General features: G+C 34.2%; 1 protein-coding gene across 1 annotated transcript in view; it reads left to right on the top strand.

The window, feature by feature from the left end:
* LOTGIDRAFT_233666 (hypothetical protein) overlaps positions 1–18,058 on the top strand; it is a 36,733-nt gene that overhangs the window by 4,806 nt on the left and 13,869 nt on the right. The window contains exons 4-6 of the mRNA XM_009060418.1: positions 344–350; positions 11,605–11,612; positions 13,613–13,679. The gene's annotated coding sequence lies outside the window, so the exon portion shown is untranslated. The remainder of the gene's footprint in view (positions 1–343; positions 351–11,604; positions 11,613–13,612; positions 13,680–18,058) is intronic.

Below are 18,058 nucleotides of genomic sequence, written 5' to 3'. Positions count from 1 at the left end.
GCGGTTTTTTTTGAACTTGGAAGAAGGAATTCAAATTTCCTTTGGGAAATTTTTTTGTTTTTTTGGGGAACTTTTTGAAAAAATTTGCTTTTTTAAGAATTGTTTTGGTTGGTCCCTTTAACAGGGGGGGAAGTCCCCTTTTTTTGGGGGGGGTTTTTGTTTGGGGGGCAGTCCCCCAAACTTTTTTGGGGGCCCCCCCCCCCCCCCCCCCCCCCCTCACTCTTAATTCAGAACATACAAGCTTCAAAATTGTTATTCAGCGCAAATTCTTAAGCAAATTCTTTGTTCTCGAAGATAAGAGTTATTGATATTTCAGAAATAATGAACCCTGTTTTCTTCAAATACATGTTTACATATTGATTCGGAAAAAATGAAGAAAAGGCATTAGAGAATCTACACCAAATATAAAGCTTAGCTGAAATTATTTCGTCTTATTTGATTTAAATTTATCGAGGATCTTAAAGGCTCAATTGGCAGTTGCGTGTTTTGTACGTTATCATAGAAAAGGCATTGGCGTTCTGAATTGGCGCAGTGAGCTATATCGACGGATAACTGTATGATGAAGCTATTTCTACTTGCTTTGTTGAACGTGGCCGCTGGGTTTTCTGACAACCAGTGCTTCAAACCTGCCGAACCCAATATTCGTGATGGCTACAAGACCGACTCGGTGTCGATTGCATATACCCACGCACTTGGACCAATGGATTGTGCCAGAAAGTGTAAGCTGCATTCGTTATGTCGGTTTGCTAATTTGAATAAGCGGAACAATGATTGTTTTCTTCTGCATGGAGCAGGACATGCCATACCGGATGTTGATTACATGTTTATAGAGGCTTGGAAGTTGAACAACAACATTCTCGGGGTTTGTAAAGATCACCAATGTCCGAACAATACAGTCTGTACAGAGGACAACCATGCCTACCATTGTGAACCGATCGGTTGTACTGGAACCGCAATAGATCCAAACATAAATACCTCATCGTTTCACAGTAAAGTCTTGTGGCAATTTGGAGAGATAGTTGAATATGCGTGCACACAAGGCTATTATACTATAACGAATGCTACTTGTAACCAAGATGGAACGTGGTCAAATTTTGATTGTGCCTTATACAACAGCTGTAATGACATTGGTAAATGCCTTGAATATGGAATTGGAGAATACTGGCTGTATTTGAAGAAATTTAATTCACGTCAAAAAATATATTGCGGACCTGCACCATTTGTATCATTTACAGAAAACAACATGGCGTCTACTCCAGCTTTTACCAGAAATTCAAATTCGTGCGTCAAAATTCCTGACCAGGTACCCGAGTTGAGTGAAATGGGATACACAGATTTTCAAAAATACAGGTTGCGACTTTCTACTGTTTCAATTATATATAACCCAAATTATCAGTTTTCAAATTCGACATATTTTCGACAGGGTTACGGACGAGCCGGCGACTGTTATGCTGGAAATGATAGTGATGTTTGTGGAGTCATTGGTCACTTTATCATCGACCTCCGGGGGACAGGATTTAAAATCAACTCTACAGTCAAGTGGAAAACTTGGGGGACAGGTGGAGTAATACAAAATATAACATGGTCAGATGATTGTCGAGTGGTAGAGAGTTATTGTGGTGGAAATTGTGGAGGTTGTGAACCAGATAGTGAGATTTATCTGGACGCGTATCCATCAGACAAACCTCCTTTTAAGTTAGCAGAACTACCGATTTGTAAATTCCCTTTGTAATTTTCGGAGTATTTTAATTAAAATGGATTATAAACGATACTCTTTGCTGTGAGAAAAAGTCACCCTTCCAAAAAGCCAACCAACTATATCAGTTGCGCATTTAGGAGGTTGACCTTTGGGCTATACCTTTCACCTTTCAGGCCTGTGAAAGTTCTTTATTTGAGGTAACGTTAAACCTTCTAAAATCCCCCCCCCCCCCCCCTCCCTTAATTTCACCAACCAATCAGACAAATTATTTTCGGTAGACATATATTTGAAATATTGATATAAATATGTATGAGTCAGAAATTAAAATAAATATTAAAATATATACAACACAGGCAATTGATTTGGCACAACTGAGATGTCTAGCACACAGATAGCTCGACAAATCTGGCCCTATACCCGTGATGATATCACATCTGTAGAACGGATAGGGCCAGTCGAGCTAAGCACACAGAGTTACATCAAATGGGAAGTAAAAAGTAAAATATAATGGTTTAAGCCCTATTTTAAGTGCCTCACACTAGAGCGACAATGAAAGTGGTCATGAGTTTCAATGCAACTCGTTCGGAACTCATGGCCACTTTCATTATTCACCATCATACACAACAGGTAATTTCTATGTTGTGGGGGTACATTTATACGCAATGACCACGACATGTATATATAAACTAATTCAATTAATTACTTTAATTACAATCAGCTATTAAAGAGAGGTTTTCTAAACTTTCTATATGTATCGGGAACACTGAAAGCATCAAATTGAACCATTCCAATTTTTAATCAGACGTCTGCAATTCAACTAAAACTAAGTGTTTGATGTCACTAAATTTAGGAAACCTCTTTACAATCAGTTATTATGCGAATATTGAGATCATCTTGTGAAACTAATTTTTAATTGTATTATTGGGTGCAGAAAACTGAAGCAAGCACAAAGCATTGATATACAAGCAAAATAACGCTGCACACTGATTAAAATAATAAAGCATGGATTCGTATTCGCCAACTTTTTTTTGTTTCTCATATTGGAAACTAGAAATTACGAAATCGACCAAAAAACCAAAAAAAAACCCTCAAAATACGAATTTGAAGAATGAAGATATCGGTACACAAAATTGAAATATCTCATTAACCAAATATACATCTAATATCGCCACAATGAGTGCAAATTACAAAAGGGTTAGTTATTACCAAAAAAATAAAAAATAAAAAAATATATATAAGAAAGAAAAAAATGAATTCCTAAGATTCCTAAGTTAGAGAAGTTATCAGAAATAAATCAAGACTAGAAGCTCTCATCAGTACAAGCTGTGCAATAAATAAAATAATAAATAATTGAAATTTTGTGCAGATTATTCACTATATTATCCAAAATGATACACAATTATTGCTAAATGAATTACAAAATCTCAAAATATTACAATACCATTTGGGTTGTGTACAAACTTAGGTAAAAAAAATACGCTCGTCTGCCCCCAGCATAAGGCCAGGGGTAGAGATCTGATTAAATAACATTGTGACACATTTAATTTTGTTGGAAATTGAAATATCTAGATTCTTGTGAACTATGTATAGTACCAGAACATTCTATTACTTCTATCCATCGTCAATAGTCCAGTTTAATAGCATATTTCGTGCTTCGCCATGAAAAAAATACATCATTGGTTGACCCATATTATCACTTTGTTCGCCATTTTGAATTTATCCCGTACCTTATATCTTGTAATAAAGCTGTTAGTTTATTTTTAAATCACCGAGTTTTATAAACTGAAAAATATAATCATTTGAAAATGATGAATTAGTGTTCATAAATAATCATAAATAATCATAAATGAAGCAATCAATATTTTATTATATTTTTAAATTGTTGATTTGGTTTGGGGCTATTTTGACTGATTTGTTACAAATCACATACATTTCAAAATAAAAACAGACTTTACAAGACAAGTACATCAATTAAAACTATGAAATATTTTGCTTTGTCATCTCGGTGATCTGCCCCGCGTTCGATTGTTCTCTTCAATATAAGTGATTTAAGAAAAAATTTCAGTAAAAAACAAGACGCTACGAAACAGCGAGAGGTTTTTAAATGCAATAATTTAATACAATTAATATTTTTTTGTAAAATTTATATTTTCTTTGTAAAAATTTTGTACTGATTTGTCAAACTGTTTTCTTATTATTCAAATGTATAAAAAAATATACATTTTCAAACATATTCTAACGCTAAATTCCAATAAAAATAAAATGATTCACATTTCTTTGAGAGAGATAATATACAGGAAATATATTTCCAAATCTTGTGTATCAAATGTATATTTGATTATATTTGTGAATAAAAACGATTTTTATTGTCTAATTCCTTTCAGTCTGTTAAATGCGTTTGTCATTATCAAATTAGTGTATATTATAAAGTTTTATTGTTAAATTATAGCTACAATATTATATAGAAATAGTACAGTATATAGTAAATTATATTCATTTATTCAAATATTAATTCAATCGAATATTTTTATACAAAGTTAAATACGAATACCTATTGAAATAGAACATTGAATACCTATTGAAATAGAACATTGAATACCTATTGAAATAGAACATTGATTACCTATTGAAATAGAACATTGAATACCTATTGAAATAGAACATTGAATACCTATTAAGATAGGACTTTGAATACCTATTAAAATAGAACATTGAATACCTATTAAAATAGAACATTGAATACCTATTAAGATAGGACTTTGAATACCTATTGAAATAGAACATTGAATACCTATTAAAATAGAACATTGAATACCTATTTAAATAGAACATTTTTTTAAAATCTCTCCCAAATATTTATAATTCTTGTAAAAGAAACCTTTTTTTTCAAAACCAAAATATGTAATTATATATTTATATTATATATAATAGTTAGATAATATAATATGAACTCTTGTTTATTATTTTCGGTCAAAAAATTCGCAATGCGCATTTACAGTTTTATCAAAATAATGTACAATTTTCATACTTTGTTGTCATGGTTATATTCTAAAATATTATGAAAAAATATATATAATCAAATATTCAATGAGTTCTAATTTTGAAATTATGACGCTAATTTTTCTAAAATATTGATAATTTTTAAGTTTTGAAACTAACAATGCTAATAAGTAAAAATTGAAAATGAAATCTATATTCATGCAATTAATATAAAAAAAATTATTTTATTTTCAATGCGAGGTTCTTTTTATTTATAAATATTCCATGTACCCTTTTTGAAATTTTGGATATTTTTCGAAATGAAAATTAAAAAAAATTAAATTCAAAAAGCCTGAAATCCTAGAAAATATTCTGACGAAAAATTGATCTGATCAGCTAACAGTTAAACTCTTTTGATGTATTCAAAATCATGTAATAAAAATGAAAAATCCTCCAAAATCATAAATGTGTATTCGAAATAGTACTTACTATACTAGAATAATATACCGTGAAATGGTTGACCAACGTTTTGTCATTTTTGAAATTATAATGCGTCATTTTTTCGGTCCGAGGGGTTTTTATTTATACGTTATCTGAATAAAACTCGAACTCTACTTTATTAATTACTTGATTTGATTATGATTTTCTGTAAACATTTGGGATACCTATTGTAAGTGTGGTACTTAGACGATATTCTCTAATTCCAACATTCTTTTCATTATACAATATAATATTATTTATATTCAATTGACGGACTTTTCATTATATTAAATACCAAATGATAATTGATTTAAAAACACAAACCTTTTATAAAATATCCTAATATATATAAACAAGCAATAACATGTTATCGGCCCGGTAATAAACGAAGAAAATGAAACAGGGTGAAAATTAGATCTAGAGTTGGTGGGACCATCCTACAGGAAAAGATGGCCGCCATGATGATATTTTCTGACTCATTTCGTTAATTTATCAATGTTTGTGGTTTTGTTTTTCTATTTCGTCTATCACAATCAATAAATATATTTTATTCATCTATTTGTTCGAGATGACTAAAATTAATCGCGTCCCTAAAAATCCTTATATAGGCCTATATCGTCATAAATACGACTGGCAACAAAGTCGATATGAACAAATATATTATACACGAAAATTAGCAATTGACTTGTTAACAACGACTGAAAATCCCTTTTATTGTCATCGATTCCTGACTTTTACTCCAAAATGCCCTTCACGTGAACATTTCTCTGAAATCAATTGTCTATGAATTGTGACCATTCAATTTTTTGCAGTCAACTTTAGAAACCACTTTTCATAAACCCAACAATTTTTTTTTCGACGTGTATATCTAGCAAAAAATTGTTAGGGCTTGTGTTTGTTTCAAAATCTGACTTTGATGCATCATGAACTGATGGAAGTTTGACATCTCAATTAAATAGTTGAAATTCCTGAGCAATGAAAACTATGATAAAATGATCACTTTTATCAGTTAAATTATTGATTATTTCATTGTTATAGTATGTATGTATTCATCTTCACAATGTCAAGCTATAACGAACGTCGTCTAATACCTTGATTACAATTACCACCGTTCTCGAAACCCCAAATTTTGTCAATACAGCGATTTGATTGGATTGCACGCTAGCAAATACGGCCAATCATTGCCCCCGATTACAGTCGTTCTGGTGAGGCATCTGATTGGCTGTATTCGCTAGCTACAATCCAATCAAATCTTGAGTGATACAGGAAAGGTGTCTATTACAGTCAAGGTATTAAACACAGTTTATAATTGATTATGTCATTGAAACACTATGTTATGAATTGATAAGGGAAATAACAGGTAAAATGAGTGAACACCTGTCAGGTTTCGCGTGTCATCTTTTCTTGATAAGAACCGTTTAAAGAATGCTGTTGTCAAAATGTAACATTAAATGTTAATACAGTTCAATTTCAGCTAGGTGTATCGCTTTTCACATTACAGATATGACGATTAGTTCTTACAAAAGGAACAGTGCAGTGTGTAATTTTTTGAACAATTTTGCAGAAAAAACTCAAGATGGTGTACGCGATAGTGACGTCATATCCTAACACATAAATCTAAAGGTGATCTCAGTACTGTCTGTATCATTGATACACAGTTAAGATCAAGAAACCTTTGAATAGCTCCTACACAACCATCATTAATAAGATACTATCATAAAGACATATTTCAAAAAAATAGTGTGTCGTATGCTTACAAAATGTGGCTCTTACGGATTGTAAAACATAAAATGTGATATGATCACCAAGGCATATTTAACTGGAAAGGATATAGTATAGCAAAGCAACCAATAACACTATGCTGATTTATTATCGGATTTCAAAGCAACCGACACCGCGATGATATGAATCATAAAAATTCTATTTAATATCAAAGCAACCAACACGAAGTAGAATCTGTTTAAAAATTTATTTTATATGAAAGCAAAGATAACATCAAGATGGTTATCACTATATAGGTTTATTTTTAGCTTTGATAATGTTATCATCATTTGATAATATCAAAAAGTAATGTTATAAGTAATAGATACAGCAGTCCTTAAGTCTCCATGTTTTTTTCAGATAATGAGCTTATATGCTCAGATCAAATCTAATTGTATAATTTCGTGTATTTCCGCGATGATTCGATGATCAAAGAGAATTGTTATGCAGGATGATTTTAGGTCAATAAAATATTGAACCAATCAAAAGCTCTGTTCACTTTACTTTACCTCGCCTGTCGTTGATGATGCCGGAGCCAGTAGGGGTACAACCCCGTCCCTTCTCCCGTAGAAAACTGAATTGCACCACTAATTATATCCCCCACCCATTTGAAAATTGAAACAAAATTACACAGCTACCCCCCTTTAAGAAGAACCTATTTAACCTAAATATAAAAATTGATAAACTTCATAGGACGTTTCTTTTGAATTCAAATTGTCAGGTCGACCTTGGATCGTGACCTTTATGATTTGCATCTGCCGAGGAACTTCTGATCAAAAGAGTTTTTTGTTTTTTTAAGTCCAGTGCGGGAACATCTGCTTCGCGTAGGCAGTATTCAAAATAAGCGGCTAATTGGAGGCAGGTTAAACGGAACAAAGGATTTCTCGAAATTGCGTAGCCAGTGTCCCAATTGTGGTCAGCATTGAAGTTATAAACATACAGTTGAATAATAGAAAATGGGGAAAGATTTTTTTAACAATGATAATAAGATTTATGTCATTGGGTACAGATGCAATGTGCAGTTTCTTATGGGGTGTGCTGGTGCATCATGTTGTGACCGATTTTTTCCGATTTTTTTCAAATTCCTATACATGTACATCCTTTCATTTCCTATTTCTTTTGCTGGTTTTACTTTGAAGTTTTATGCCAAAGATTACCACCACTGACTATTATAGATCTGACGTTTCTTGGATGTGTCATGCGATTGAGTCCGGGTCATGTTTCCATCGTTCACCAATTCTGATAGGACCATTACAGTCACGTAGATTTAAAGGTCGATGCTACACTTCAAAGTTCAACATCCGAATCGTACAGTGTTTAGTGAAGTACGGTAACCTTGTTGTTGAATGCTAGTAACCGTTTTAGTCGCTGATTTCCATCCTTTTGGACTTTTATGACCCTCATTCTGGGTTGGCACAGCAAGAACCGCTTAGCTAAACACCAACAAAGTCAAGGGTATCCATCCTCTGACCATGCATTTACAAACGTCCGTGATACAAGAAAGGTGGCTATTACAGTCAAGGTATAGGACGAAGTTCGTAATAACTTGACATTGTGAAGATAAACAGGGTCGTGGACAAGATTTAAGATTTAATCACGGTGGTAGCCTATAGAGCGTTTTTTTTGCACAAAGGGCAACTCGACCAACACCCTCCGATAATCGTCAGGATCAGACTTGAGTACAGCGTGTGGTATTTACTGTATGATTGTCGGATTTCAATGAGGCGTAAAGATCCCTTTAGAGGTCAGGTCGTTATTCATTGAATAATCTGAATGATATTTAACAAAATATTAAAGATTTAACCCGATAATAATAGAATGTGAACTCTCTACAGAAACAAACCACTTGAAAAATTTAATATCAGCGAAAATGTAGACTTTACGTCTTCCTTATATCGTTTAATATATTTTGCGGTTTTTATTATGAGTTATACTGTTAACAATACAGATATTGTCCCCAAATAAACAATTAGATAGTTGTATCCATGAGCCACTTCGTCTCGTCTTAACTAGTTGTCTTTGTAATCAAGTAGCCTGTTCGTCTACCTTTATTATCTGAATATGGTTATCAATTAGGCATTCAGATCAATGACACTGTTTGATAGATGAGTCAGATTTTGCGAATATTTTGACTGTATTGAGTGGCGTTTCTATGGTTCATAAGGTTAGAGGGGGAGGGGGGGGGTGGGGGGGGTTTGGGTGAGGGGACCGTTGATGAGCCACAGAATCTCCCCCCCCCCCCCAAAAAAAAGAAAGAAACGCCATTTAAAATCATCGGCATCACATTGCAATTACATTAATCGTGCAGCTCGCCTGTTTCTTTTCTGAAGTAGTTAAACATGCGTCCTTTTATTGAAAATCACCACTAATATTATAAGAGTAATGGGAAGGGATCGGAGTGGGGATTGGAAGTGGGTAGGACCAGCGAGTTATTCCACCACCCTGAGACAGCCCTTTGCACCCTCGTATGCCCAGGGATCGATCCCAAGTAAGCAGATCCAAATTGGTGAGTCTGAGATCCCCAACGCTGCAAGGTGTAGCTCGACAGTCGGAAATAGAAATAGAGTAGTTTAACGCCAAGGTTTTAAAAGTCCTCCATTGTACACTACAGGGCGTCGCAAGCTTTCATTCACCCAAACTGCAATAGTACAGTAGGACGTAAAAATCCATTCCATTCCCGATAGTACTAAATAAGGCCAAATGTAATTGTGCACCGGATTTAACAATTTTTTTTTATAATGCTAATGTATATTTAATAGGCCAAGTAGGATGGTCGACAAACAGTTTTCTTCACACTTTATTATAACATGGATTACCTTCTTCCGCTTGTTTTAAGCTGGAAAAACCCAGACTACTTGCATTTTTAAAGGGACATGTTTGCCATTATCGGGGTTTGATTTAGGTCTGAATATACGTAAATAAGTCTTCAGAAATACTAGAAATGTACAAAAATCACATAATCTCTTTAACAATACCTCAGACTAGGAATTTCCCTTTGTAATTCCTATATGTCTTTTCTATATGTGGCAGGGTCTCGATAAAAGACAAGTCGTCATTTCAACTTTCAAACGCAGGTAATCTGGAGACACGTGGATTTGAAGGCTCAAATATCGACGGTGAACTGTGAACACTATTATGGATTAGCTTAACTAAAAAAAATTATCGTTTCTCAGAATAAGGTATGATTGGTTAAGCGGATGGCGAACTTGTCGCTTTAAAATGGATGTCGGTGAAGGGAGGGTTTGATTCTCCCGAATGTACAGGCTTCCGCATGTTCCCAATGTCAAGCTGTTACGAACTTCATATCTACATTGTGGAGCTATTCATCTTCACAATGTCAAGCTATTACAAACTTCATCTTCACAATGTCAAGCTATTACAAACTTCATCTTCATAATGTCAAGCTATAACAAACTTCATCTTCATAATGTCAAGCTATTACAAACTTCATCTTCACAATGTCAATCTATTACAAACTTCATCTTCACAATGTCAAGCTATTACAAACTTCATCTTCACAATGTCAAGCTATTACAAACTTCATCTTCACAATGTCAAGCCATTACAAACTCCATCTTCACAATGTCAAGCTATTACTAACTTCATCTTCACAATGTCAAGCTATTACAAACTCCATCTTCACAATGTCAAGCTATTACAAACTACATCTTCACAATGTCAAGCTATTACAAACTTCATCTTCACAATGCCAAGCTATTACAAACTTCATCTTCATAATGTCAAGCTATTCCGAACTTCGTCTACACAATGTCAAGCTATTACAAACTTCATCTTCACAATGTCAAGCTATTACGAACTTCATCTTCACAATGTCAAGCCATTACAAACTTCATCTTCACAATGTCAAGCTATTACTAACTTCATCTCCACAATGTCAAGCTATTCCGAACATCATCTAAGACATTGTGAAGATGGGTCTTCGGGTGAAATTGAAATAGACGGTTTGAATCGGCTAGGTTATATATAGGTCAAATAGGTCTTAGTCGCAGTTTGTAATAGCTTGATATTGTGAAGATGACGTACCCATTATTCGTGAGTGGAGTGAGTTTTTTTAACAACAATTATTACAAGTTTTTCAATGCTAATAACTTATTGTTATTGTGCCGTGGTTTTCTTTCAAAAGATTTTATGTAATATGTATTTATTTCTAAAAAATTACCCCATACCAGACCACCACTGCTAATAAAGTTCAAAGTTCAAATTTTGTGAATGAATGTTTTCTAATTTTTTAACAACGTATTTCATTCATAAAAAATCTGCTAACGTTGACACATATTAATGCGTCTGACCCAATGTACTTTCAACAATGTCTTTTTGTTTGAAATTTTACATTAGTGCCAAAATAAAATTGAAAGTGTCTCATTCATTTTCCATGTTTTCGGTTAAAGGGAAACATTAGCGTATTTAGGGGGAGGACCATTGTACCATAGCCTCCCCTTTTAGGGCCTGTGATAGGTCATGTTTTGAAGTCAAAATTTATCTCTGACCATCTGAAATCTGTTGGCTTCTGTGGCAAACCCTCAAGGAGCTTTGCATCTCGTCTGGGAGAGACACCCGATTTTTGGCCCCATCCTTAGGAATTATCTAGATACGTTCCTGAAGGGAAAGTAAAGTAATCTTTGTGCTCTATTTGGATCTCAAGTGTGGTGGAATCTGTTTTAAAGAAATCTATTTCATTTGAAGGCAATGCTTGTGCGAGGAATGTGGATATTTTGGCGGATTATTTTGTCTCATATGTACGACGAAGCCCCATTTTACCCTATTTTATGTTTTGGTTAAGTCACATGTTATGACATAGGTGGTGCTCGATTGGAGAGTTCGGAACAGGTTCCCTCTGTTTCAATTCTGGCCTCAAAATCAGACAGAATAAAATCAGATATGTCACATTCAAAATTTCCCCATCTATTTTCTTCTCCGCCATTTTGAATTCTGCTTACCTAGTATTTTTTCGGCTCTCATGGAACGCGTTCTAAACTCTGTTTCAACTTGTTTTAATGACATGAAATCCGAACGTGCAGAACTCGCCAATCGAGCGACCCCTTCATCTTTGGCGGGAATCTGCTTGCACACTTGAACTTCTGGTTGAATTTCGAGAAGGAGGAATGAAGGTTAGTACAAGAAATGGCTGTCATCTTAGTTTTCGATGGATCCCTATCCCCGTTTGACATGCCATCTTGGGTTTGGGAAATACCAATCCCCCTTTAACAGATTTGCCTATTGACTGCATAATCTTGAAATTTATCAATCTAAGATGGCGGTTACGAATCGCGAATGCTATTTATACTAAAACAAACAAAAACTTTTTATCTTTGAAACTTCTCCGATCGTCGCCATTGAAAATCCTTACCGGATATACACCCCCCCCCCCCCCTTTCTAGACCGCCCATGAAGACGGAACTAGGTACAAGGATGTATAGATGAAACTATTTGATTGGTTGTTCACATTAGATTATGATTTATGAAATATAGATACCTACGCTTACAAAATTATTATGTTGATGTGACAAAGCCTTCTCATTGTATTTGTAAGACATTGGTACGATAGCTCATTTAGGACACATGCACTAAATTTTTGTAAGAGGGAGGGGGTGAGATTGTGCGTGTGTGGGTGCGATAAGGAGGAGTTGGGGGGGGGGGGGGTATAAAAATTGATAGTCCCAGGATAACAATCTGGGTATTAATTTGGTATTGGCCACAATGTCATTATTTTTGATGGATTATCCATTTGTTAAAGATTCCTCGATTGGAAATCGAAAATGGTAGGTTAATGCCACTATCCTGGCAAAATTTCCCTCATTTCGCACTGTATGGAGTTACTCATCCTCATTAGCCTTAAACCGGGACAGTAACATAGGACGTTAAGTTTGAATTATCCGCTCTCCTGTACATATATATACAATGCTACAGGAAGGTCGAAAAATTCTTACGTGCGGATACGAGGAGTCGAATTTACCAGAACGAGCATGTGTTTGCATTATCTCTAGTCTTTACGTGTTATACGGCTAGTATAGTTGTAATAAATAGTAAGTTAGGATGACTGGGATGAGTTAAATAAATATTAACTTAACATATCTCTACAATAGTTAAATAACCCAAATGTCAATATTTTTCACTTTTACGTTAATCAGTGAAATGGGTCAAAATTTGTGGGTGTAGAATAGAATCACCTTATTTTCCGAAACATGTATTTCCAGACGATAAATACAAAATGACGTCACTACCCCCAAAGCGGCTAATAATATCTAAGGAGTTTTGCGATAGTGACATCACAAAACGTTCAGATTTAGTGGAATTGCAGGAATCACAGACGTTTGATTGAAAATTGGAATGGTGCAAATTGATGCTATCAGTGGCCCAAATACTCATACAAATTTTAGAAAACCTCTTTACAATCTCTTTAAAAGGAGCAAAAAGAAGCACATACGTTTGATTGAAAATTGGAATGGTGTAAATTGATGCTATCAGTGTGCCCGATACACATCAAAAGTTTATAAAAACCTTTATATGGGTGTATGGAGTGCACGTATCGTCATTGTTAAGAGACCCGGCCATGCCACACATGTGGGGGAAAACCATTGACAGATTGAATAATACATGCACATGAATTGTGTATATTTTTCAATCATTGTGTCATAATATAAACAAACTTGAAAGGAAAACTTCTTTGTGAAGTTTATTACTGTATTGATATATAAAAAAATAAAACTCAAAATTTCAAAAAAAAAAAACAACAAAAAAAGAGCGAACACTATGGCGAATGTTTTTGAAGTGTATTTTAAAGGGAAACTTTCCAATAAAAGCATTATAATAAATTACCTTCTGTCGTTTGAATGAAAATACTGAACTATTATTAAACTATTTACTTATCTATCAAAGGTAAACCTTTCAAATCAATCAATCAATCAAAAGCATTTGACTCAATAGGGACATTTCAAAGGGAACATTTTCAAATTTAGGCTACACACATCCGAAAGAGAGAAACAAAACAAGAGAATTCCATGCTATAAACCCTTCCACATTTTGGAATCGAATAAGAGTTGACTGTCCTGAATATTTCCCCATCACACACTGCAATGCGACTAATGGTTAAAGACACATGGAATACCATCAATGTCACCAAAAATGTTGTAAGCAAGGTTAGAAAATGTCAGATATGTTCGTGATTACCACGTACAAAATGGAATTTTACGTCTTACTGTTTTGAAATCTCCTTATCAAGTGCATACCCTTTCATTGTAGATGGCTGTAATTCATACGAGATAAAACAAAGCTGACGTCAGCAATTTCAAAAAAACATGTCCTGGCAGCAAAATACACCTGAAGACGCCTGAGGAACAGTCCAGAGGTAGGCTAATACATATTTGAAATGGTGTAAGTAGTGAAGAGAACGTAATATCATAAAAGCACTGGCCTAGGTCACAAAGTAAAGATTTATGATAAAACAAGGTGCAAGTTTAAGGTTAAGATAATTAGATATGCTAACTAGGGATGTCTCTGTAATACTATCTGTGGTAGTATAAAAGGTTAAGATAATTAGATATGTTAACTAAGGATGTCTCTGTAATACTATCTGTGGTAGTATCAAAGGTTAAGACAATTAGATATGTTAACTAAGGATGTCTCTGTAATACTATCTGTGGTAGTATAAAAGGTTAAGATAATTAGATATGTTAACTAAGGATGTCTCTGTAATACTATCTGTGGTAGTATCAAAGGTTAAGATAATTAGATATGTTAACTAAGGATGTCTCTGTAATACTATCTGTGGTAGTATCAAAGGTTAAGATAATTAGATATGTTAACTAAGGATGTCTCTGTAATACTATCTGTGGTAGTATCTAAGGTTAAGATAATTAGATATGTTAACTAAGGATGTTCTGTAATACTATCTGTGGTAGTATCTAAGGTTAAGATAATTAGATATGTTAACTAAGGATGTCTCTGTAATACTATCTGTGGTAGTATCAAAGGTTAAGATAATTAAATATGTTAACTAAGGATGTCTCTGTAATACTATCTGTTGTAGTATCAAAGGTTAAGATAATTAGATATGTGAACTAAGGATGTCTCTGTAATACTATCTGTGGTAGTATTAAAGGTTAAGATAATTAGATATGTGAACTAAGGATGTCTCTGTAATACTATCTGTGGTAGTATCAAAGGTTAAGATAATTAGATATGTTAACTATGGATGTCTCTGTAATACTATCTGTGGTAGTATCAAAGGTTAAGATAATTAGATATGTGAACTAAGGATGTCTCTGTAATACTATCTGTGGTAGTATAAAAGGTTAAGATAATTAGATATGTGAACTAAGGATGTCTCTGTAATACTATCTGTGGTAGTATCAAAGGTTAAGATAATTAGATATGTTAACTATGGATGTCTCTGTAATACTATCTGTGGTAGTATTAAAGGTTAAGATAATTAGATATGTGAACTAAGGATGTCTCTGTAATACTATATGCGGTAGTATCTAAGGTTAAGATAATTAGATATGTTAACTAAGGATGTCTCTGTAATACTATCTGTGGTAGTATCTAAGGTTAAGATAATTATATATGTTAACTAAGGATGTCTCTGTAATACTATCTGTGGTAGTATCATTTCTTTAACTGAATAAGATAAAATCTTGCATCACAGAATCTCTGGAATTTCTTGCTAAATTTGAAGTGTCGCCGCTCGCTCACGACCACCAATTTTGAATGCCCATTCGTAAGGTATAGCATTCCTGAAATGGTGTTAGATCAAGGCCCTGCATGTCTTCGAACGGAATTTCCAGAATTTCAATTTTGCGCTAACGTCATCAAATTGTCATTAAAACGTGTCACAGCACGCGACCACCAATACTGTATCTTCAAGAACGTGATGAACATTCCAAAAATATAGTCGGTTCTCACGACTTGAAGATCATAATTACCCTCCGTTTAACATATAACTAACAGTAGAAATGACTTGCATGAATTTTAATTGTCACGATTATCATCTTGGGGTCATTTTTAAGATTCTTTTCATAGTAAATACCTTTCTGGTTTCCAAAATTTTAGTTGATTCAAAAAGGTTGGAGCAATTAGTAAATACATTAGCCTAGTTCATTTAAACTTTGGGATTTTGCATTTGTGGCATTTTTAGAATCTGGTTCTAAAGGCGAATATTATTGTCTGGTGTTCCACAATAATTCATAATAAGGCTACTAGAAATTTGCTTTGCTTCCTTCAAGCAGGTCAGGTCCTCCAACTTGAGGCCATTTTGAAGAATTAGGCCGTTGTGCCACCCCACCCCCTAACTCTCTCGTTCTTGTCCCCTACAATCCATCTACTCGTAAGACTAAATATACCATAGATAAACAGAAATTTTTAACTTTCGAAATTAACACATAGACTAACAGATTTTAATCATCCACCAACAATTAGCCTAAAATTTACATCCTGAACATTTTAATTTTTGAATATAAAAGTTATTCTCTAAAAAAACGGTTAAGCCAGTCAGATAAGCAAACTAGATTTATTTCAAAGGATACCCTCAAATTGTGCACGTCAAAGTTGGCCGAGTTTCGACTTTCATAACGTCAAAAGATAGCTGTATATCAAATGACATTTTAACTCGACACTCGAATAGACACGGAGTGTATCAAACCACTTAGTCTAGTGTCAACACGTACAGAACAAAAGATTTCATTCATAAATTTACCAGCCATCTCATTGGTCTACCCATAAATGGTCTTGACCATATACGGAAATCGTTCTAGATTACGTCATGGGCTAAGTAGTCAAACTACGCCTCTTTAGGTCAGCTAAGGTTAAGTTTTCTTCCCACCATACTAGCTTGGTTACAATTTTTATTTTTAGTGACCTTTTTTTCAAATCAATTTTTTTTTGTAGTTGCTTGAGGACAATAAGGTGTAAACGTCTGAAAAGTTTAAACCCATACTGGTTACCGTGTTAGTTGAAAGAGAATGCCCGTAATCCTCTTTTAAATTGCTCTTTACCCATTATTTTACTGAATGTGGCGCGAATGTTGTTTGTCGAAAGAAAAATTGAATTTAATTTAACATTGATTGTACCCTTAAAGAGATTGTAAAGAGGGTTTCTAAATTATATGTGTATTATATCCACTTTATAAGTGTCTGATGACGTCACTAATCGGGAATGACCGTATTTCATCGAACACTTTAGTAGAATTGCAGGAACCACAGACATCTGATTGAAAATTGGAATGGTGCAAATTGATGCTATCGGTGTTTTATTTAGAAAACCTCTTTACAATCTCTTTAACGTGCAAGCATTGTTTCGATATAGTTAAGCTGAATTGTGATTCACGACAGTAAGTATGATGTCACGAGGTAATATGTAAAACGCATCATGTCGCTGCATTTTTTCTTGCAGTTCACAGCTGCTCGTACGACATTCTTAAAGTTGACGTTGACTGAAGTGCAATGAATCATTTCTGCACCTTCGAATCATGTCTTTACCACACATAGTGTCAACTGACTGAGAACTTGTTTAAGACTATAGAAATATATCTCATTGAAAATTGGCAGAAATTTTAGTTTTTGGACATTAACAAATTGCCCTCTCACCAGAAGGGGGGAGAGGGTGTTACCGGTCATTGGTTGCAACAATTTTTAACAACACTTGTTATTTTGCTTGCCCTGTAAGCAGAGAATAAAATATGAAGATTTTTTTAATGACAATACACCCCTCCACCTCCGTCCGAAACAATTTTTTAGCCTATGCCCTCTCTTAAAATCGTTACAATAATGAAAAGATTTGTAAAAAGGCTACACTATTCTATTAAATTAAAATCAGCAATACTTGTGAAAATAACCGATGTGTCAAATAACTATAAATACTTTATATTGTCATTATGAAGGAATTCGGTGTTCACCAAGGTCGCCTCTTACCGACATGTCTTTTCAATTTGTTTGATAATGAACTAATGATAAGATGTGCTTAATAAAAATTTGATTTAGCAGGTCAAATTCCTTATCAATTGCATCATTCACTGTATATTTGCATCCGAGTGCTCCAGCGTGACTTTGAGAATTTGAGAGAGGACACTAGTTGTCATGGTGGTTGGAGGGAGGGGGGGGGGGGGATTCAATGGAAATTGGCCCA

This window comes from Lottia gigantea, assembly GCF_000327385.1.
Source record: "Lottia gigantea unplaced genomic scaffold LOTGIsca_42, whole genome shotgun sequence".
In the NCBI taxonomy this organism is placed as follows: domain Eukaryota; kingdom Metazoa; phylum Mollusca; class Gastropoda; family Lottiidae; genus Lottia; species Lottia gigantea.
Note: the sequence above shows the minus strand (reverse complement) of the source record. Positions and strands in the feature narration are given on the sequence as shown.